The following is a 22,097-nucleotide window of genomic DNA, read 5'->3' as shown; positions in this document are numbered from 1 at the left end:
TGTAAATATGCATGAAGAATATCCAGTCTTTCGGGAGTTCAGCGCATCTTCCACTTTTAATTAAGCAAACCTCGCGGCCATGTTTATGTACAAACTGTCCGAGTTACTCACTAGCGCGGAAGTTTTACATCTCCGATGTTTCTTTTCCAGTTTTTCAATGTCCATTGGTATGTTTTTCTCTTGTAAATATGCATGAAGAATATATAATGAAGTTTTGGTAGCCTTTTGGGTGTTCAGTGCGTCTTTTAGTTTCAGTTTATTTATTTGGTGCTTAAACCAAGCACTGAATTAACCCCGTCTTCTCTCTCTCCCGGCCGATGAAGAAATGATTGTGTACATGCGCAACAGAAAAGTTGCCATTGGATCTTCGCATGAGCTCTGACACGTGACGTCGTGTTGTCTTGACAATGTGCAATATTGTAACAATATTGCATCCCATCAATAAACCTGCCAGAAGGGAATAGAATACATATGTTATTTACCAGCTGGGAGGTCCATATGGTGAAATACCGTGACCGAGGTCTTGAAAGTACTGAGCGAGGCCCTCTGGGCTGAGGTCAGTATTCAAGGCCGAGGTCACGGTATTTCACCATACGGACTGACCTTAAGCTGGTAAATAATATATTTATTTTTTTCTTTACCAAATTCTAACAGAAAACGAGAGCGTCCGAAAGGGAAAACGAAGCCAAGGCTAGCCGGCATTTTGAATCCTCATTCACGGCTGTAATGCAAATTGCTCCCTCCACGGTATACAAGTGCACTTCCATGGCAGGAAAAAAACTACATTTTGCCGCCTATGTAGTCCCCTATTTATACAAATAGGAGTCATTCAGGATTCAGCCATGTTTTTGTTCGGCGTTAGCAACAGTTACAGGTTTTCAGTTTTCTCTTGAAATGTTTTCTTTTATTTTGTCTTCCTCAGGGTAGTAAAACTCGCTTTCGCTGTGAACACTGTCATTATCGCTATCCATGCTGTAAAATTAATTCTATTATACTGAGAAATGCGAAAATAAACGTTGACAAAAAATGCTACTGTGTTTGTTGTTGTTGTGAACGAGCGAGTCGCCAGAGGTCTGTAACCGGGGTCCATATCTGGGGTCCGTATCATAGGATACGGACCCGCTCGCCAGCCAATCAGAGCACAGGATTTGATGGAAACCGGACCGCGAAAAAAATAAATGTTTTTATTCCATGGAAAAAGTGGGCCATATGTATAATAGTAATCAATATTTTGTTCTTCCCTTCTGAGTGAAAACTAACAAACCCTTTAACTCTGACAGGTTTTTCAGGTGGATTGTAGTCCACCTAATTATATCATCCCTAAGTGCGTTCAGTTCTGATCTTAAAGAAAATACAGTCGCAAAATGATTAAACTTGTCATTTAATACTCAACTTATCTAAATTCACCTTACCAAAGGATATCACAAGTGCTATATTTAATATTTTTAACAAGGTTTAAAGATGTTACAGCAGGACGTTTAGATAAACTTTAGTTAAAGCTTAATCGTTCTTGGTGCTACCCAGTTTTTAAGACTCCATATTGCGGCCAATTTCACCTCTTATGCACTTTTATAGTTCCTAAACCCGATGACTTTTTATCCAGTAACTCCGTAAAACAGAGAAAAATGATTAAACTAAGTGTGGAAGTCTGGAGCCATTCAGGATTCCTTGGTTTAAGAAGCTAAAGGCAAATACTTATCCTAGAAAATAAAATTAGTGTCGTAATTATGTTCCTTTGACAAGAGTTCCTTGAAGCATTGACTGTTTATACTGCAAAATTTATGGTTTGTCAAGCTCAGGGCTTTTCAAAGTGTGGGGCACGCCTCCCCTAGGGGGCGCCAGAGTTCTTCAGGGGGAGCGCAACGTGAGGAAAAATAAACCAGAATAATACCCTGCCCACACTAGGGATTTTGTACCTATACGATACTACTTTCGTACCGCAACACCTGTCCACACTAGCAACTATACCGGTACTGTAGCGGTATAACTGTATCGGTACGAAACCCACAAATGTATAGCTGTGTTCACATATATACCGGTACGATAGTGGTATAACTGTATCGATACAAAGTATACCGGTACAGCTTAGTGCATCTGTCCACACTAGCGAGAAATGTTTGCGGTTTTCTTTCACGGTAGTTGAAATGTGCGTGCGTGAAATGTTTCCGTGGTTACCGAGTAACTTCCTTCCGAGAATACGGCGGATGAAACAACGTGTGTGTGCTTTTTGTTGTCAATGTACAGTCTGTATTTCTGGTGGTCATTTATTCAGTCGAATCATATAAATAATCATACATTTGTGGGTTTCGTACCGATACAGTTATACCGCTACAGTACCGGTATAGTTGCTAGTGTGGACAGGTGTTGCGGTACAAAAGTAGTATCGTATCAGTACAAAATCCCTAGTGTGGACAGGGTATATGGGTTTCGTACCGGTACAGTATCGGTACTGTAGCCCTTCGCTGTAGTGTGGACAGATGAAGCGGTTCTGTATCGATAGAAACATAATGCGCAATGAACCATTCCTACTTCTTCCGGGTTATTCATACAATACAATACAATACAATACGCCCGTGCTTTCCAGCTGTAAATAAAACGTCAAAATGGCTCAAAACGACCGTGGAGCTACATGGAGCAAAGACAAAGTTATGTGTTTGTTGGAGCTTTGGGGAGATGAGCGATGCTCAACTGCCTCGCGCGTTTTATACTATTCGACTGAATAAATGACCACCAGAAATACAGACTGTACATTGACAACAAAAAGCACACACACGTTGTTTCATCCGCCATATTCTCGGAAGGAAGTTACTCGGTAACCACGGAAACATTTCGTGCACGCGCATTTCAACTACCTTGAAAGAAAACCGCAAACATTTCTCGCTAGTGTGGACAGATGCACTAAACTGTACCGGTATACTTTGTATCGATACAGTTATACCACTATCGTACTGGTATATATGTGAACACAGCTGAAGTTACTATTGCGGACATTTATGGGCCTTTTCCACTACCCTTTTTCAGCTCACTTCAGCCTAACACGGCTCGCGTTTCGACTACCACAGAGCAGCACGACTGAGCTCACTTCAGCCCTACTCAGCACCCAAAACTCGCACGGTTTTGGAGTGAGGCTGAAGCGAGCCAAACCGAGCCGAGTGGGGCTAGGGGCGTGAGGAGACACTCCCCTGTGCACTGATTGGTGAGGAGGAGTGTCCTCACATGCCCACACACGCCCCGCGAGCATGCTGGGAACCACCATCTGTAAACACCGTAAACCCGGAAGAAGAAGAATTACGACAAATTATGCGCCTCGCCTCATCTATACGCTCTTGCCAGTATCTGTTGGCGTTGTCGGTGACAACAAGCCACAGCACCAAGACCAGCAACACTAACGACTCCATGTCCTCCATGTTTATTGTTTACTATCCAGGTTGTGAGACTACCGCTTAAAAGGTCACTGATGTCACTGTTTGCGCCGCCTAACGACATCACGTGACGTCCACCCACTTTCGCTAACTCCACCCAATGTGTCCACCCACTTCCAGCCAGCACGGTTCAGCGCGGTTGTAGTTGAAATGCAACGCCAACAGCCTCACTCAGCTCGACTCAGTCCAACTCAGCACCGCACGGCTCAGCCCAACTCAGCCGTGTTGGTAGTGGAAAAGCCCCATTAGCGAACTTCAGCTAGCCTTTGCCAGAGACAAAATGGATCGATTTTTAGTACCTAAAGCTCCAGTGAGTGAGGAGACAGAGTCTGGGCCAAGCAAAAAAAGAAGGAAGTATGACCACGATTATTTAAAGTTTGGATTTTCATGGACTGGATCTGAAGATGCTCCACTGCCACAGTGTGTTGTCTGCCAAGAGGTGCTAGCTAACGATGCTATGAGATGTTTAAAATGTGTAAAACAAGATGTTTTTAAAAAAAAAAGCACAGATGTTTAAAATGTGTAAAAAAAAAATGTTTTAAAAAAGCACAGATGTTTTAAGTGTGTAAAAAAAGATGTTTTCAAAAAGCACAGATGTTTAAAATGTATAAAAGAAAAAAATAATGTGTACAACAACCATTTTTTTAAAAATACGAATGGAACATTAAGTATAGCAACAACAAAAATTGTGGGGGGGCGCTGTTGTTTATTTGCTCTCTGAGGGGGGGCTGAAGGCCAATTTATGCTGACAACGCAGTCCTCGCAGACGGCGTCGCAGATGGCATCTGCGTAGCCCCCCCACCTTCGCAGACGCTCTGCGCGCACCTCCCAAAAATTGTGACCACCGCAGAAACCTCGCAGACAGCATCGCAGACAAGAGGGCTCTGATTGGTCCACTCTACATCCGCTGTACACGCACTTCCGCTTCCCTACTTTCCCGGTTTGGTTTGTTTTCACGACCGCCATTTTTAAAAACACGAGCGAAGATGGAGCAGCACGAAGAGCGGTTGATCGAGGAAGTGAGGAAGTACGTACATCTATACGACTCCAGTTCTAGTCATTATAAGTAACCGGAGGATAAACACTCCACTAACCACACCCACCAACTACTCCTAGCGATTTCGCGACTTCGCGCCCCCTTGCGTTGTGGCGGTGAATAACATCGCGCACGCTAGGGCTGTGCGATGTCCCCTTAATTGGCATCGACGATGTTTACAGTGCAAACATCGTGATGGACGATCATATCGTGGGCGGGGGGGTTAATACCACATTATTATTATTATTATTATTATTATTATTATTAAAAGTATTAGATACTCATCCGAGGCTTTGGCACGTAAAGAAAAAAAAGCGCTAGGTGATGTGGAATATTTGGCCTTGATAACGGATATGTGGTCCAGCTGCAACATTGATGCCCTATATGTCAGCTACCGTACATTATGTGGACCGAGAGTGGGCAATGCAGTCCAAATGCCTGCAGACGAGTTTCATGCCAGAGACACATTCAGCGGACAATTTAGAAGACGCATTGCGCGAGACACTTGCCGAATGGAAAATAGAGGAGAAAAAGATCGACTGCATAACAACGGGGCGAATATTGTCGCAGCCATCAGGCAATTGAAATGGCCGTGGTTAAGTTGTTTTGGGCACAATTTGAACCTGGCCATAACCAACTCGCTTGCGCAACAGAGGGCCAGTACAGACCGAGCGTTTGGAGTTTGCCGAGCAGTCAACACTGCGTTTGCGCACAGCTGGCTTCGGAGAAATGAGCTGCGCAAAGCGCAGGTGGAAATGAACCTCCCCGAGCACTCACTGATCACGGCAAGATATTAATCAGCTCTAACAATGAAAGACTAGGATTCAAACTATGCGAAGAAACTACACTTAAGCTATTACTCATTGTTTATTTACACCATATCAATTGAAGATGCGTTTCGGCCTTTAGTGCGCACTTGAACGCGCTAATTTTTCCAATTTATTAGTGTTTGAATTACTGCACCAGCTTTTAAAATCATGATTTAATATTGTTTTTTTTTTTTTACTGTCTTTACATTTATCAGAATCACCTTCATTCTTCCATTTGGTTTGACATTATGGCTTAGAGTGGACCATTTTGTGTCTGAAAGTAGGCTATTTACCAGATTAAAGTTATTTGACTTCTGCCGAAGTCTGCGCTTCACTGCCGTTTGATAAGGTGCAATATTTCCCGACTGAAGTCGTTAATAGTGGCTATTTGTTTGAACAACATGACAAATTTTACATTAAAAGTATAGTGTAGGCTAAAAAATGAAGTCAAAATTTATTATTAGTAGCATACTGTATTTGTGTAACCACATGTTATGTTCACTAGCACGTCCCTGCACCATAGCCTACGTGAACAAGCGGTAATAGGATATTACTTTATAATGATTTATATAATTATATATAATTATGTTATGTTTATATATTAAACAAAACTAACTAACTAAACTAACAAAAAACTAACTTTTTAGGTTAAATAGGCCCAGATGATACCGTACATGCATGCTTATGACAGGAGGGGGCGTGGTATCACGATGGTGGCTCTCCATCGTGATGGATGACCACCATCGTCGATGGACGATGGCATCGTCTATCGGCACAGCCCTAGCGCACGCCTATTACTCCCCGCTCAACGATAAATTACAACTGTCTGCGAAAAGCTATCTGCGAAAGCCTTGTCGCAAGAGCATGCAGAGGCCCTGACTCTCCCACACTTTGAAAACCCCTGGTCTAGCTAATGCCTTACAGACAGCACTTCTCTCTCTCCAGTTCATTATCTAGTCAACTTACTCTTGATACAAGTCCTAATAATATTGTCACTTTACTAGTGAGAGTGGCAAAGGGAAAAACTCCCTGAAACAACACAAGGAGGAAACCTCGAGAGGAACCAGACTCAAAAGGGAACCTGTCCTCTTCTGAGTGACATCAGATAGCAAGATTATAAATCATTAGTGTACACGTGTACAAGATAAAGGAAGTGTTGAAAGGATGTGTTTAAGATTATAGCAGCAGATCTTCGGTACAACTCCATGGTATCCAGGTGAGATTATCCACAGATGTAGATACATTGTTTACATACAGCTCTGGGGAAAAAATGCACTGCAAAATTATCAGTTTCTCTGGTTTTACAATTTATAGGTATGTGTTTGAGAAACATAAACACTTTTTTTGTTTTATTCCATAAATTACTGACATTTTCCCCAAATTCCACATAAAAATATTGTCACTTAGAGCATTTAATTGCAGAAAATGAAAACTGGTCAAAATTTTTAAAAAATGACGTGTTTTCAGACCTTGAATAATGCACAGAAATCAAGATAAGTTTCAATTTTAAACAACACAGTACTAATGTTTGAACTTAGGATGAGTTCAATATTTGGCGGAATAACCCTGACATTTAAATCGCAGCTTTCATGCATCTTAGCATGCTCTCCACCAGTCTTTCACATTGCTCTTGGGTGGCTTTATGCCGCTCCTGGTGCAAAAATTCAATCAACTCAGCTTTGTTTGATGGCTTGTGACCACCCATCTTCCTCTTGATCACATTCCAGAGGTTTTCCAATGGGGTTCAGGTCTGGAGACTGGGCTGGCCATGACAGGGTCTTGATCTTGTGGTCCTCCATCCACACCTTGATTGACCTGGCTGTGTGGTATAGAGCATTGTCCTGCTGGAAAACCCAAACCTCAGAGTTAGGGAACATTGTCAGAGCAGAAGGAAGCAAGTTTTCTTCCAGGATAACCTTGGACATGGCTTGATTCATGTGTCCTTCACAAACACAAATCCGCCCCATTCCAGCCTTGCAGAAGCACCTTCAGATCATCACTGATCCTCTACCAGATTTCACAATGGGTGCGAGACACTGTGGCTTGTAGGCCTCTCCAGGTCTCCGTTGCCCCTTTTCCACCAAATCAGTTCCAGGGCTGGTTCGGGGCCAGTGCTTAGTTTGGAACTGGGTTTTCTGTTTCCGCTGACAAAGAACTGGCTCTGGGGCCAGAAAAACCGGTTCCAGGCTAGCACCAGCTCTTTGCTGGGCCAGAGGAAAGAACTGCTTACGTCAGCGGGGGGGCGGAGTTGTTAAGACCAACAACAATAGCAAGACCGCGAAAGGTCACCATTTTTAAGCGACGAGATATCATGGATGCAGTAAAGCACCGGTGGTCTGTGGAGGAGACAACCTGTCTCCTAGCGATATGGTCCACAGATGAAGTCCAGGCGAAACTGGAGGGTGCTACGCGGACCAAGCCGATCAAGACAAACATATTGGATCTGCCGTTTTCTGATCCCAATGAAGCACCGTAAAGCCAGAAGCAGCAGCTGTACAAACGTGAAGTCATCCATTATTGTTGTTGTTGCTGCTTCTTCTTCTCCATATTGTTGTTGCTTCGATGTTCATGCCAAGGTTTATGCAAACACAGCGATGTAACTGATGTATACAGTGACGTAATGACGTGGCTCCCCTTAGCACCGCGAGCTATGGAAAAGCAAACTGGTTCTCAGCTAGCTCGCAAGTTGAACAAGTTGTGAACCAGCACCAGCACTGGCCCCAAACCAGCCCTGGAACTGATTTGGTGGAAAAGGGGTACGTCTAACCATTAGACGACCAGGTGATGGGAAAAGCTGAACATTGGACTTCTCAGAGAAGATGACCTTACTCCAGTCCTCTACAGTCCAGCTCTTATGGTCTTCAGCAAACCTCAGCCTGGCTCCTCTTTGCTTCTCATTGATGAAGGGCTTTTTTCTCGCTTTGCATGAATTCAGCCTCACCCAGAAGAGCCTGCTTCAAAGCGTCCTTGCCGTGCACTTAACCCCAGCTGCCATTTGCCATTCTTTTTGTAGGTCACTTGATGTCATCCTACGGTTGTTGAATGACGATCATCCCAGTCAATGGAGAGTCGTTTTCACCCTCTGCCAGTCTGTAACTTTTTTTTTTTTTGTCCCCAGCGTCTGCTGCTTGACCTTGTTCTTATGAACTGCCATCTTTAAAATTTTGAGGATGGAAGCAACCTGATGTTCACTGTATCCCTCTGCCAGTAAAGCCAGAATTGAACCTTTCTTTTTCTCACTCAAAGCTTTTTGTTTTGAATCTTTTGGCATGATGAATAGATATTTTTGTATTCCAGTTAAATTTAAGGTATTACTTGCTCTGTTTTTGCCATCCAGACTGGTCCTATTGCAAGAGGATAGTGATGACCACAGCAGTGGTTTTTATACTTTTCCTTGTTAAATAAGATTTGGTTCAGGCGATCACCTAATCACTACCTCATGACGTAAAATGAAGTGTGCTTGTGTCTGAATTCCAACACGGACACTGGAATGAAATGGCTGCCATACATAGAGATGCTGATTTAAGAAAAAATTTAAGTGGTCTCTTAATTTTTTTTCCAGAGCTGTATATTGTTAAACACAATACAGTGAGTGAATGTTATTCCTGTCTTTTTTTTTTCCTGCTTGCACAATTGCCCAAAGATAGACGTCAACTAAAGCTAGTAATTTGTTAAAATAAAATATCATGTTGGAAATGTAGGAAATGTAATATAGTACTCGGGTTCTGGATGAAGCAAAATCAGACATGTTGCTGTTTCTGATTTTCTCTCAATAGAATTCCAAAACTAAACATGATACAGTATTATATTAATCTTCTGTATGAAACACAAATCTGAAGGGAATGTATTGTTACTATGGATTGTAATAAATGTAGGCCAGTGTCCTTCCTTAATCACCTGCAGTAACGGAGTCATCCTTTAATTAATTAATGGTGACTGGCTTTAGTGTAACCTGAGTTGCCATATCGCTGTGTCACCCTCCTTCTCCACTGAAACAAATTTCTGAGGAATTTAGAAAAGCACACAGTGTTCCACTGACACATCACCCCGAACATATACTCTTACAACAACACACGCTCAATGCTTCTTGCATAATTCAAGGCTTCTTAATCTTTTAAAAACTGTGTTATTTTAATCTGTGCTTTGGTAACATAGTGACCGGGGTTTAGGATCCAAGTGTGGATCCAAGTGGATCCAAGTGTGTTTGTTGAGACCTCTGTGTATGATTTAAGGAGCTGTTCTCTGTGCCCACCATCTTGGCACAAGTCCCAGAATACCTCTTAAAATTTAATGGTGTAGACTCTGCCACATGCCCACGCTGATCCACATACATACCCACACAGAGGTGCAGTGTTTGTGTGTAAGCATGTGTGGTATTTGGTTACATTCTCATACACACTGATATGGTGCACTGTATGTACTCACTCGTGTAACATCTTGCTTATACGATCACACTTTTATGCGGACAGTAGTTTGGGTGAATACTCCTAATTCTCCACCCGAGTTACATTGAGGAGCAGTGGGTCTGTCTTGCACATTAACGCGCAACAAGCCCTATCATGCTACTGCCAGATCGCTCGTGTCCGATAGCATGTTGGCGAGACCACATATCATCTTGCGCTCCTCTGCTGTACCACAATAATTAGAAAATGGAAAAGTTGGATCGAGTTGGATCAGTTCAAAAGGCAAAGATTGAAATGAATCGAGGCAACAGTTATTATAGATTACAAATGGATTATTATTGAAAAGGGACAGACAACTGGTGTGTAAAAAATATTGATACTTTAAATAGTGCTTCTCTGTGCCGTCATCATTCATAAATTCAACGCAGTTCAGTGAAGCAGATTCAGTGGTATCGTCGAATGTTTAATCCATGCCTTAAGAATCAAAATAATACGGTATAGTGTGGAAGCCTGACATTAACATCTCTAATACCTACTTGTTATTCTTAATGTTACCACGTCACCAACACAACCTAATTTAACAATTCTAGAGTCCAAGCCCAAACAGTTAAAATGATCCATTCTAGAGGTTAACCCATGCCATCTTGATCACCCACAACAGTTGTTTTCTGTGGTCTTCCAGGCCTTTTGGTGTCCCTGAGCTCACCAGAGAGTTCTTTCTTTTTAAGAATGTTTAAAAAATAGTTGATTTGGCCACACCTAGGTGTGGTATGTTGAATTTTCAACCTAATGATGGTTTCCTTCACTGGCGGTGACGGCTCTTTGGAATCATATTGAGAGTTAACAGCAACAGATTCCAATTGCTATAGCACCTATAGCTAATTAACTGATATTTCTCTAAAAATACATAGTGTCTTGCAAAAGTATTCATCCCCCTTGGTGTTTGTCCTGTTTTGTCGCATGACAAGCTGGAATTAAAATGGATTTTTGGAGGATGAGCACCATTTTGATTTACACAACATGCCTGCAGCTTTAAAAGTGAAAATCGTTGTTTTATTGTGACACAAACAATAAGATGAAAAAACAGAAATTTGGAGTGTGCATATAGGTATTCCCCCCCCCCCCCCCCCCAAAAAAAAAAAAAAAATCAAATCAGTCAATACTTTGGAGAGCCACCTTTTGCTGCAGTTACAGCTGCAAGTCTCTTGGGGTATGTCTCTATTAGCTTAGCACATCTAGCCACTGGGATTTTTGCCCATTCCTCAAGGCAAAACTGCTCCAACTCCAAGTTAGATGGGTTGCGTTGGTGTACAGCAATCTTCAAGTTATGCCACAGATTCTCAATTGGATTGAGGTCTGGGCTTTGATTAGACCATTCCAGACATTTAAATGTTTCCCTTTAAACCACTTCAGTGTAGTTTTAGCAGTATGTTTAGGGTCATTGTCCTGCTGGAATGTGAACCTTCATCCCAGTCTCAAACCTCTGGCTGACTCAAAGAGGTTTTCCTCCAGAATTGCCCTGTATTTAGTGCCATCCATCTTTCCTTCAGTCCTGACCAGCTTTCCTGTCCCTGCAGATGAAAAATATCCCCACAGCATGATGCTGCCACCACCATGCTTCACTGTAGGAATGGTGCTCTCAGGGTGATGGGTTTGCGCCATGCATCACGTTTCCCATGATGGCCAAAAAGATCAATTTTAGTCTCATTTAGCCAGAGAATCTTCTTCCATGTGTTTGAGGAGTCTGCCACATGCTGTTGGGCAAACTCCAAATGTGTTTTCTTAATCAATGACTTTTTTTTCTGGCCACTCTTCCATAAAGCCCCGTTCTGTGGAGTGTATGGCTTAAAGTGGTCTTATGGACAGATACTCCCATCTCCTCTGTGGATCTTTGCAGCTTCTTCAGTGTTATCTTTAGTGTTTTTGTTGGATCTCTGATTAATGCCCTCTTTGCCCGGTGGGCAAAGTTTTGGTGGGCGGCCTTCTCTTGTCAGGTTTATAGTGGTTCCATATTCTTTCCATTTTGCTATAATGGATTTAATGGTGCTCTGTGGGATATTCAAAGTTTGGGATATTTTTATAACCCAACCCTGATCTATACTTCTCCACAACTTTGTCTCTGACCTGTTTGGAGGCTCCTTGGTTTTCATGTTGCTTGCTTAGTAGTGTAGCAGAGTCAGGGTCCTTCCAGAACAGGTTGATTTATACAGACATCATGTGACACTTTAATTGCACACAAGTGGATTTTAATCAACTAATTATGTAACTTGTGAAGTGAATTGGTTGGAGCAGCTCTTATTTAGGGGTTTCATATGAAAGGGGGTGAATACCTATGCACACTCCAGATTTGTGGGGTTTTTTTTTATCTTAATTATTGTTTGTGTCACAATAAAACAACGGTTTTCACCTTTAAAGTGGCAGGCATGTTGTGTAAATGAAATGATTCTAACCCTCCAGAAATCCATTTTAATTCCAGCTTGTAATGCAACAAAACAGGACAAACACCAAGGGGGATGAATACTTTTGCAAGACACTGCATGCTACACATAATATACAACCCCGATTCCAAAAAAGTTGGGCCAAAGTACAAATTGTAAATAAAAACGTAATGCAATGATGTGGAAGTTTCAAAATTCCATATTTTATTCAGAATAGAACATAGATGACATAGCAAATGTTTAAACTGAGAAAATTTATCATTTAAAGAGAAAAATTAGGTGATTTTAAATTTCATGACAACAACACATCTCAAAAAAGTTGGGACAAGGCCATGTTTACCACTGTGAGACATCCCCTTTTCTCTTTACAACAGTCTGTAAACGTCTGGGGACTGAGGAGACACGTTGCTCAAGTTTAGGGATAGGAATGTTAACCCATTCTTGTCTAATGTAGGATTCTAGTTGCTCAACTGTCTTAGGTCTTTTTTGTCGTATCTTCCGTTTTATGATGCGCCAAATGTTTTCTATGGGTGAAAGATCTGGACTGCAGGCTGGCCAGTTCAGTACCCGGACCCTTCTTCTACGCAGCCATCTCATCTCATCTCATTATCTCAAGCCGCTTTATCCTTCTACAGGGTCGCAGGCAAGCTGGAGCCCATCCCAGCTGACTACGGGCGAAAGGCAGGGTACACCCTGGACAAGTCGCCAGGTCATCACAGGGCTGACACATAGACACAGACAACCATTCACACTCACATTCACACCTACGGTCAATTTAGAGTCACCAGTTAACCTAACCTGCATGTCTTTGGGCTGTGGGGGAAACCGGAGCACCCGGAGGAAACCCACGTGGACACGGGGAGAACATGCAGACTCCACACAGAAAGGCCCTCGCCGGCCCCGGGGCTCGAACCCAGGACCTTCTTGCTGTGAGGCGACAGCGCTAACCACTACACCACCGTGCCGCCCCTACGCAGCCATGATGCTGTAATTGATGCAGTATGTGGTTTGGCATTGTCATGTTGGAAAATGCAAGGTCTTCCCTGAAAGAGACGTCGTCTGGATGGGAGCATATGTTGCTCTAGAACCTGGATATACCTTTCAGCATTGATGGTGTCTTTCCAGATGTGTAAGCTGCCCATGCCACACACACTAATGCAACCCCATACCATCAGAGATGCAGGCTTCTGAACTGAGCGCTGATAACAACTTGGGTCATCCTTCTCCTCTTTAGTCCGAATGACACGGCGTCCCTGATTTCCATAAAGAACTTCAAATTTTGATTCATCTGACCACAGAACAGTTTTCCACTTTGCCACAGTCCATTTTAAATGAGCCTTGGCCCAGAGAAGACATCTGCGCTTCTGGATCATGTTTAGATATGGCTTCTTCTTTGAACTATAGAGTTTTAGCTGGCAACGGTGAATTGTGTTCACAGATAATGTTCTCTGGAAATATTCCTGAGCCCATTTTGTGATTTCCAATACAGAAGCATGCCTGTATGTGATGCAGTGCCGTCTAAGGGCCTCTGCATGCTCTTGCGACAAGGCTTTCGCAGATAGCTTTTCGCAGACAGTTGTAATTTATCATTGAGCGGGGAGTAATAGGCGTGCGCGATGTTATTCACCGCCACAACGCAAGGGGGCGCGAAGTCGCAAAATTGCTAGGAGTAGTTGGTGGGTGTGGTTAGTGGAGTGTTTATCCTCTGGTTACTTATAATGACTAGAACTGGAGTCGTATAGATGTACGTACTTCCTCACTTCCTCGATCAACCGCTCTTCGTGCTGCTCCATCTTTGCTCGTGTTTTAAAAATGGCGGTAGTGAAAACAAACCAAACCGGGAAAGTAGGGAAGCGGAAGTGCGTGTACAGTGGATGTAGAGTGGACCAATCAGAGCCCTCTTGTCTGCGACGCTGTCTGCGAGGCTTCTGCGGTGGTCACAATTTTTGGGAGGTGCGCGCAGAACGTCTGCAAAGGGGGGGGCTACACAGACGCCATCTGCGACGCCATCTGTGAGGACTGCGTTGTCAGCATAAATTGGCCTTAAGGGCCCGAAGATCACGGGCACCCAGTATGGTTTTCCGGCCTTGACCCTTACACACAGAGATTCTTCCAGATTCTCTGAATCTTTTGATGATATTATGCACTGTAGATGATGATATGTTCAAACTCTTTGCAATTTTACACTGTCGAACTCCTTTCTGATATTGCTCCACTATTTGTCGGTGCAGAATTAGGGGGATTGGTGATCCTCTTCCCATCTTTACTTCTGAGAGCCGCTGCCACTCCAAGGTGCTCTTTTTATACCCAGTCATGTTAATGACCTATTGCCAATTGACCTAATGAGTTGCAATTTGGTCCTCCAGCTGTTCCTTTTTTGTACCTTTAACTTTTCCAGCCTCTTATTGCCCCTGTCCCAACTTTTTTGAGATGTGTTGCTGTCATGAAATTTCAAATGAGCCAATATTTGGCATGAAATTTCAAAATGTCTCACTTTCGACATTTGATATGTTGTCTATGTTCTTTTGTGAATACAATATCAGTTTTTGAGATTTGTAAATTATTGCATTCCGTTTTTATTTACGATTTGTACTTTGTCCCAACTTTTTTGGAATCCGGGTTGTACATAAACCACACAAATAATAAATAAATTATAGTCACATAGGCGTAATCGTATGTGAATTAGAGAGCTGTGTTAGGGCCAAAACTTGACAGTAGATTTTATCACTTGAAATATGCACACATTTTCAGCTGGGACTTCACTTGAATTCACACGATAAAAATCAACCACTTTTTGGTTTCATTGCCAGAATGACGCTCTTTTGTGATGCCAAAATTGTTGAGAAATTAATTGAATTACCTTTTAATTCTGTATTTCTACAGGATTGTATGCTACAGTAAGAATTACTGAAGACTTAACACACAGAATTGTGTTGCATTTCCTGCTTCCTGCACACTTTTTTTTTGGGGGGGGGGAGCGAGTACTGTACTTTCCCTTGTCACTGGGATTGAGGTACACCTTTTTGTACCATTTAGTAAGTACTGTACCTATATTTCTAACCTAGAAAGGTGTGTGTGGAGTGTTCCTTTAAAGCTTTACTCTAAAAGGCAATTATGGTGGAATTATCTCATCTCATTTCATTATCTCTAGCCACTTTATCCTGTTCTACAGGGTCGCAGGCAAGCTGGAGCCTATCCCAGCTGACTACGGGTGACACCCTGGACAAGTCGCCAGGTCATCACAGGGCTGACACATAGACACAGACAACCATTCACACTCACATTCACACCTACGCTCAATTTAGAGTCACCAGTTAACCTAACCTGCATGTCTTTGGACTGTGGGGGAAACCGGAGCACCTGGAGGAAACCCACGCGGACACGGGGAGAACATGCAAACTCCACACAGAAAGGCCCTCGCCGGCCACGGGGCTCGAACCCGGACCTTCTTGCTGTGAGGCGACAGCGCTAACCACTACACCACCGTGCCACCTGGTGCAATTATGTACATTAAATAATTTTAATAAAGGTACACTATATCCACATTTCCAGGTGAAAGATACATACGTGCATCTTTTATCGAAAGATATGTACAAAAAACCCCAAATGTATCCTTAACATTCCCACGGAAGTGACGGGAAAGGTACATTTTAATATTCTGTGTAGGGTTGATGTACCTGGATGAACTTCACCCTAATGCACCCTCCCATACATCCTACTTTGTTATGTGTGTGTCCTCTGTTGTAAAACATTCCAGCATTTGCTCTTCTCTAGGTCACCTTGTGACCAAAGCAATGTTCTTGTCAGGGGTCATAATTCAACCTCCAGACCCTACAGTTCTCATTAAACCAGTGACCACTGGTGTCATCGATCACTTGACCAAGCTATTCTGTTTGGCGTCGAGCTGACCGAGACACTTATGCAGTGATACAGATGCTTTTTTCCCCCCTTCCTCTCAGTTGTTTCACTATGGTGCGTAGAGATGCTGACGGTGTAAATGCTCCGATTGGCTGGGTTTTGGGATCAGGTCATTAAAGACGAAAGGAGCGAGTGTGTGGGTATTTTATAAGATAGCAGCTGGCCAGAAATGTGCGTTAACTCTGCTGTCAGGGCCCATTGTCTCTGCCTCTGTCTTTCTACAGGTGCGTGAAATGACTGCTTGTGGAAATTATTAGGTCCAATGGACTTTATCTCGGATTGGAATTATTACAGTTTCTAGTTTGCAGGTGGCAAATGAAAAGACTTGAGCAGAAGTTCACCCTGCTTGAGATAGTCAAGTCTGTGGGGTGTAATTTTGCTTGCATTTAAGAATAAGGATTTTTTTTTAACTCAAGTAATTTTTTTCAACTTGGTTATTACTAAATAATGGCAACGTAATCGTATGTGACCTGTTATTCCATCAACACACAATCCGAATAAAGAATACTAAACTGTACCTCTAGTTATCACTGGTGTAGTACTCTCACGGGTACATCTTTCTTATCTTTTAGTCTATCTTTTACATGGTAATGAGAATGTATTGCATCGTACACTCTACTACACTTTTAATAGGTTTTAAGGTAATACTTTAATGATCCACTACATGCACCTTATCATTACATTACTATACAGGCATTGAGCAGATGCTCTTATCCGGAGAGGACATACAACATACTCATGTAAGGTGCCTTGCTCACGTCACCCATCCCTGCTGCTCCAGGGAATCAAACTGGCAACCTTTCAGTCCCAAAGCTGCTTTTCTAACTGTGGCTTCTATGAGGGTTCCATGCCAGCAATAAGTAGTGTTTAGTACCACACCCTCATTTTTAAATTTTTTTTTTCCTCTGAGAGAAGGTTCTGGGTTCAAACCTCACAGCCGACGTGGGCCTTTCTGTGTGGAGTCTGCATCTTCTCCTTGTGTCTGCATGGGTTTCCTCCAGGTGCTCCGGTTTCCTCCCACAGTCCAAAGACATGCAGGTTAGATACCCAGCCACTGGGGCTGTACAAGACAGTGTGTACTCGGTGCCGGTCCCAAGCCCGGATTGACTGGGGAGAGTTGCATCAGGAAGGGCATCCGGTGTAAAACCTATGCCAAATCAAATATGCAGAACAGATCCACTGTGGTGACCCCTAACTGGAGCAGCCGGAAGAAGTACCAGTGAGTGAAAGAGCTCAATGCCTGACGTTTTGTATAAAAATACATTATCATCCATCTTATAAATATTGATATAGATGTTTTTGATTGTAATGCCTTTGGCAGGTCACCACAATGACTCAGTTACTGGTTCAGAAATTTGAAAACCAAACTTCTGGGGGGGTGGGGAAACCCTTCAATCCAGCATCTCATTCAAAAGCAATGACTGCAGATGTACACTGGGGGGGACGACACTCATTGGATAGTTAATGGTCTTCTTTGATAAGCTACAGACTTCTACATAGACCCATTAAGGGTTTCCCCAGAAGGACAAACTGGAGAACTCTTTAGAATGCTAGATTGAAGCATTTTAACACTGATGTACACGTTAAATCATGTCTTACCCACATGCATACTTTTATTCACCTGATTTTTAAACATAATAAGAATTCAAGTTATGGATGTAATGTCCTTTTTGTAAGCACTCTATTTCAACTTTAGCACTTTCATCAACAGCACCATTGCAGGGAATCTCATAGCGGACCAGCAGATGGACGAGGAGTTCAGAATGACCACAGCCGTGATTTTAGCTCAGTATCCACAAGCTCACATGTGCTTAATGTCCCTTTTTTGGCTGGACTGTAGAGCGGCATTTACCGCATCCACTGTTCATCATCTACTAATGATTTCACTCTACAAACCATCCCTGATTAAAAAAACCTCCCAGTTGGACAGGATTTTTAGGAGTGGCAAAATTTATGATCAGTCTGGGGGTTCTGTTTGGCAGGTCAGCGAGTTTTCCAGGAAATGAAAACGGGCCGAAGTTCACGCGAGTTCTTAAAAACCGATGCGGATTCTGTGTCGGGTCGGCAAGAATGTTCAGAAAAGCAGATATTTCCAAGTGTAAAAGTTTTAATTATTTACAGTAACACTGCTTGTGCAATGTTTGTGGAATCAGAATGGTGAATGCGATTGCCCATCGCTGAGTGTAGTGTTGCCCTTCAGGCTGCCTTTGGTCAGTAAATTACCCATAAAGGAGTAGGTTGGCAGACAGTTATACAGGCTGTACATTTCCTTTATTACTCCAGTCCACATCCAGACACTGAAGTTATCAACTAGGGACAAGGACATTTACAAAACACATGGCCATGTATGGATGTGTGTGTGTGGGGAGACTGGATTGCAAGAATTGAAGTACAAAATGAAGATGTGTGTTATACTGAGATACTCGGGGTGTTACATACAGTTAGTTATCACAAGTAATAAAATGGTCGCACAGTGTGTGTTGATATTAATACTACAAAAAAACAAGATTATATCAGTTCAAATGCGTGGCATCTCACATTCTCTGTGTGGTATAAATATTCTCGAATACTGACCATTTTCCATGATAACAGCAGCTTTTAGATCCTCCGAGTTGTAATATTTAATATTGTAATATTGTAATATTTCTTCTTGTCATATATCTTATAACTGCCATATTGCTTGGCCAGTTTTGTTCATTCTGCTTGATAAATCTGTCCTGACTTTATGGGACTTCGCAAAATCTTTCCTGTAGCATTGGAATTTTGCATAATACAACCACAAAATAAATCCTTTTTATTTGATAAATCGCAAAACACGGTGGTGGTGGTTTTGAAAGTGAACTCTTTAGAATCTTCTATATTTCTGCATAAATATGACCTAAAACAGCATTAGCTTTTCACACAAGTCTTAAAAGTAGATAAAAAGAACCCAATTAAACCAATGAGACAAAAATATTATACTCGGTCATTTATTTATTCAGGAAAATGATCCATTCTTACATATCCAGCTTGAGTGGCATATCCTTCAAGCTGGATATGATCAAAGGTCTGAAGAAAGAAGTTAAGCTGATGGCCTTATTAATAAGACACTCCCCGGTGGTGTTATGTTGCTGGTGGTGGCAGTACCGCCTTTGTCACTGAAACTGTGCACTCACCCCTGGTTGGAAGTGGACGAGGGGGGGTGTTGAGCAACTGCAGGCTGTATGTATCTTCCTGATCAGTCCTGCACATCGGCCTGGAGGAATTTTATCCCATTCCTCTGTACAGAACAGCTTCAGCTCTGGGATGTTGGTGGGTTCCATCACATGAACTGCTCACACAACATTTCTATTAGATTAAGGTCAGGACTTTGACTTGACCATTCCAAAACACTAATTTTATTCTTCTTTAACCATTTTTTGGTAGAACAACTTGTGTGCTTAGGGTTGTTGTCTTGGTGCTTGACCCACCTTCTCTTGAGATTCAGTTCACGGACAGATGTCCTGACATGTTCCTTTGAGATTGGCAAGCCGTCCTGGCCCAAATGTAGATGCAATCATGGTACTACCACCACCACCATGTTTCACAGATGGGATAAGGTGTTGTTTTCCTTTCTCCAAACATAACACTTCTCCTTTAAATTGAAAAGTTCTATTTTGGTCTCATCCATGAACAAAATTTTTTTCAATAGCCTTCTGGATTGTCCACATGATCTTTACCAAACTGTAGTCAGGCAGCAATGTTCTTTTGGAGAGCCGTGATTTTCCTCCTGTATCCCTGCCATGCACACCACTGTTGTTATTCAGTGTTCTCCTGATGGTGGACTCATGAACATTAGCCAATGTAAGAGAGGCCTTCAGTTGCTTAGAAGTTACCCTGCATTCCTTTGACCTCACAGACTATTACATGCCTTGCTCTTGAAGTGATCTGTGTTGGTCAACCACTCCTGGGGAGAGGAACAGTGATCCTGAATTGCCTCCATCTGTCTGTGGATTGGTGGAGTCCAAACTCATTTGAGATTATTTTATAACTTTTTCCAGCCTGATAAGCATCAACAACTCTTCTTCCGAGGTCTGCAGAAATGGAACGTCCACTTCCATAATCATGTGTTGTGAAGATCAGACTTTGATAGATCCTTGTTCTTTAAATAAAACAGGGCGCCCACTCACACCTGATTGTCATCCCATTGATTGAAAACACCTGACTCTAATTTCACTTTCAAATTAACTGCTAATCCTAGAGGTTCACATACTTTTGCCACTGACAGATATGTAATATTGGATCATTTTCCTCAATAAATAAATGACCAATATTTTTGTCTCCTTTGTTTAACTGGGTTCTCTTTATCTACTTTTAGGACTTGTGTGAAAATCTGATGATGTTTTAGGTCATATTTATGCAGAAATATAGAAAGTTATAAAGGGTTCACAAACTTTAAAGCACCACTGTCGATGTGCATTTTCTTTTTTTATTTCAAGCCCTGAGGGATGCAAACTGACTTTGTATGCACAGTATACATAGTATGTATTAATATTCTATGAAAGAGGTACTGCACACTTAAATGTGTGTTGATTTTGGTTTTAGCTGTAAACTAAATCATATGACTGTAATGAATCACGTCAATGTTTGCGTTCGTATTGATAATTACCTTTTTTATAAAATTGGCATTTTATGAGTTAAAAAATGGCTCAAACCGTCATCTACTGGTTAAAATAATTCTCAACCCTTAAAGGCTGCTACTGACATGGAGTCAACCATTTGGGATTTCTCTAGGTAATGATGATGTGTATATAAAGAAAAGAATATTAACCCCCTCTAATCAGAGGTGGGCAGCCCACCTCTCGCAGCCCCCACCCTTGAGTGGGAGTCTGTGAAACTGCACTCATTTTCAAATATATGCTGATCGAGACTCCTCATTCACAGGAGTTTTCGCCCTCTCCATCCATCCTCAGCCCTTTGCCCACTTTTTATCATTTTTCAAAATTATGCAGTGGGTGGAGTTCAGCTCAGAGCTGGGGGTGAAGTTGCACTTTAATAGTCAAATCAAGTCAGTTTATTTGTACAGCGCTTTTAACATTGTCGCAAAGCAGCTTAACAGAAAAATAAAAACTTCGGACATATGAGAATTTTATCCCTCATAAAGTAGTTTAATCCTGCTTATTTCTATACTACAATATGTATAGTCTGAAAGTATTGGAATGGCAAGGCCAGTTTTTTGTTTTTACTATACACTGAAGACATTTCATTTTGCGATCAAAAGACAATAGATCAGAATGTCCGCTTTCAGTTCCTGATTTTACATCTAGATGTGTTAATTTGGAACATGGCACCTTTTGTTTGAACACCCTCTTTAAGTGATCAAAAAATATTGGAACAGGTATGCCCTGTTAGATTGGTCATTTAAACAATTAATAGTTCTGAATGTCTACTCTGGGTTTCATCTGTGGAGACTGCAATTGTTGCTAAAAAGGATAAACTAACATGAAGACCAGTTGGGGTGGAGTTATCAAAAACCCACCTTTTGAAGAACACCTTTGAGAGCAGAAATCTAGAGACCGGGCCAGAAGAAGCAGACAACTACAGATATGAGCCTCAAAAGTCCTGGAACCAAGATTAACCTCTACCAAAGTGATGGAAAGGTCAGAGTGTGGAGAAGGAAAGGATCTGCTCATGATAGGAGTTCATTGGTCAAGTACGGTGGAGGTCGTGTCATGGCTTGGGCTTGCATATCTGCTTCTGACTGGTTCACTAATGTTTATTGATGATGTAACTCATGATGATCTCAGCAGAATGAATTCAGAAATCTGCAGAAACATTGTCTGCTAATTTATAGAGAAATGCATCTGATCTAATTATGAGGAACATCAGCATGTAGGAGGACAATGACCCAAAACACACTGCCAACACAACAAAGGACTTCATCGGGAGAGAAAAAGTGGAAGGTCTTAGACTGGCCAAGCCAATCACCAGATTTAATCCAATTGAGCAGCATTTCACCTCCTGAAGACGTGATCGAAGGGAGAAACTACCCAAAACAAACAACTGAAAGAAGCTGCACTGGAAAAGCATCACAAAAGAAGAATGCACCAGAT

General features: G+C 42.1%; 1 protein-coding gene across 1 annotated transcript in view; it reads left to right on the top strand.

Moving 5' to 3' along the window:
* Positions 1-22,097, top strand: part of LOC132866696 (transmembrane protein 255B) — a 55,633-nt gene that overhangs the window by 13,283 nt on the left and 20,253 nt on the right. The gene's annotated exons all lie outside the window — the stretch shown is intronic.

Source organism: Neoarius graeffei, chromosome 18, assembly GCF_027579695.1.
Source record: "Neoarius graeffei isolate fNeoGra1 chromosome 18, fNeoGra1.pri, whole genome shotgun sequence".
In the NCBI taxonomy this organism is placed as follows: domain Eukaryota; kingdom Metazoa; phylum Chordata; class Actinopteri; order Siluriformes; family Ariidae; genus Neoarius; species Neoarius graeffei.
Note: the sequence above shows the minus strand (reverse complement) of the source record. Positions and strands in the feature narration are given on the sequence as shown.